Source organism: Lampris incognitus, chromosome 5 (assembly GCF_029633865.1).
Source record: "Lampris incognitus isolate fLamInc1 chromosome 5, fLamInc1.hap2, whole genome shotgun sequence".
Lineage (NCBI taxonomy): Eukaryota > Metazoa > Chordata > Actinopteri > Lampriformes > Lampridae > Lampris > Lampris incognitus.
In genome coordinates, this window is record NC_079215.1 from 36,106,689 (window position 1) to 36,109,616 (window position 2,928).

Genomic DNA, 2,928 nt, shown 5'->3' on the forward strand with positions numbered 1-2,928 from the left:
CTTAAGGGTATGCGAATATCTGTCTGGCCTCATAGGATGTATCCAACAGTACAAACTGTCTATAGAGTAAACTACTGTGCCAGTCTCTTTTGGCCAGTGTTTTTAAACTGGTGTACACAAATGGACGACTGGTTTACCATCAGAGCTGACCAGGAGAACATTGGAGAAATTTCAAATTCCATTCAAAATGGATTGTCTATATATAAAATACAACAAACTTATATTCTTAATGGAAATTGGTTCTTACATTGCAATTTCAAAATTGTATAGTAATTTTTTTTCATGTTGTAAGACCTTCTCAAACTGGATTAGTTTCATCCATTCAGTAATATAAGGAATTACCGATAGGATATGTGTAATCCAGTATGAATCGGATGTGTCCATAGTTTTTACAAGTCAGAAAAGTAAAACATCCGGGGGATTTTCTCTAATTTATCCAGTGTTAATTGACACATCTGTAATGTAGTAACATACAACACGCTTTTTGCATGGGATTGGCTCCTGACCTCTTGTATTTTCCTGCTTTTGCAGTACTTGCCCCAGTCATTAAACGCATAATTTATCGAAGGACAATTTGATAAATGTTCTTTGAAAACACTTTTCCATACACTATCATTGTGCACAATTATCTCTTTGGTGATGAGCATAACACACCAAAATTAAATGTCAAGTTTCCTCTCTCTCGACCAGTGACATGTTTTGGACTACTTTTTGGCAGCCTAGGTACACACCTGTTTTTTGTTTTTGATTGTTTCACACAAATACAATGGAGTGGTGACAGGTATGGGCACAAGTCCAAGAATACTGGGGAGGCATCCAGCACTTTACCTGTGCCCCCGTCCATAGGGTTAGCGGTTTTGTCAGGAAGGGCTATTGGCGTAAAATTCTGCCAAATCAGTATGCAGATTGACAAGACCATACCAGCTCGGTCAAGGCCTGGGTTAACAATGGCCACCATTGATGCTATGCCCTCACAAGGTTCCAAAGGAAACTAACATCCACAGTGGCAACCCCTGAAAATAGGGGAACAGGCCGGAAGAAGAAGAAGAAACAAGGAGTACAATGTCCATTATTTACTATCTACTACTACTACTACTATTACCACTACTACTGCTACTTTTGGCTGCTCCCGTTAGGGGTTGCCACAGCAGATCATCCGTTTCCATTTCTTTCTGTCCTCTGCATCTTCCTCTGTCACACCAGCCACCTGCATGTCCTCTCTCACCACATCCATAAACCTCCTCTTTGACCTTCCACTTTTCCTCTTCTCTGGCAGCTCCATATTCAGCATCCTCCTCTACACATGTCCAAACAATCTCAATCTTCTCTCTTGCTTTGTCTCCAAACTGTCCAACCTGAGCTGTCCCTAATCCTGTCCTTTTTTGTCACTCTCAATCAAAATCTTAGCATCTTCAACATTGCCACCTCCAGCTCCACCTCCTGTCTTTTCATCAGTGCCACTGTCTCCAAACCATATAACATAGCTGGTGTCACAACCATCTTGTAAACCTTCCCTTTAACTCTTGCTGGTACCCTTCTGTCACAAATCACTCCTGACACTCTTCTCCACCCAGTCCACCCTGCCTGCTAAAACAAATTATAAGCGTGACAGTTCCACCTTACGACTAGACACCACGTTTCCTTTTAGGCAAAACTGTGTTTATGGCTATCTGTTGTGATTTCGGTGAACTATAATTTATCCTGTACGAATAGGCCTGATAAATCCCTTATTACCATACAACCCATATTAAAACTAATAGGCCTACAGTTCAACATGTTACAGTAGGGCTATAGTGGATTGTAGTGTATTGTGGGATTTTTCCATTATAAAACCTGTGCAGTGGCATAAATACGGTTTGGAAACAATGTTGTAGGCTATTGTGCACAACAAGTGAACACTGAAAGCAATTCGTAAATTATGTCAACCAGACTGTTGAGTTAACTTCTTGTGTGCTGTTTCAAATTACATATATATTGTTTTTTTTACACTCTATAGGGATAGATAATATAATTTCAAGATGGCAGCAGAATATGAAAGAACTTAGTTTAGTTTAGTTTATCATTTATTTGACAGGGACAACGCACAATTTTACAATTGCACCAGAGTTAGCTGGCAGCTAATTTGCATCTGTAGTCCCTGGGCAAGCAAACAAACAACAATTAATACAGAAGTAAAAACATAACAATACATAAGAAAACTATTGAACGGGCAGACAAAGAACAATCAAGACAAAATAAAAATGTGCAATACATCAGAAAACCAATCTCAAAAGTTATACATACAATCTGATCTATTTAAAACAGTGGATATAAATAGCAATCTGGCCTATATGACAACAACATAATGAATATGGATTTCATCAAAGATATATGAAAGAACTTACCGTTCTTTCATATAAGTCCATGTTAACCAAGGAGGAATGTAGGCAAAAGCTACACATCTCCTGTGAAATTTTTAATCGTGACAACTTTGCACCTCCTGGACAAGCAAATCATTTTCTCCTAGCATAAAATTGCTCTGGTGGAGCCTTTCTGATGTGAGTCCCTCTTCATCGATCATGAAAATGACAATGCGCCTATGACAACACAGCATATGACCAGAGGTGACTGTTTTGATTGTCCAAGTCAAAGCCCGCCCTAATACCACCTCCTTATAATGTACAGGGAGTCATCAGGTTACGAACACCCGATTTATGAACACCCAATTTACGAGTTCCCGTATTTACGAACCAAACCCCGTAAAGCCCATTATTAAAAAAAACAAAAATGGAATGACACACATTGGTTCACACTAACGAACGGCAAACTACTCTGCGCGATGCTCAAAACACTGCATTTTAGGTGGTTCTACTGCCCGAGGGAGAACACGCCACGCCGTTGTTGTCACGCCGTTTAAGTCAAATTGCGTAAACATTGTTGTGTGCATTG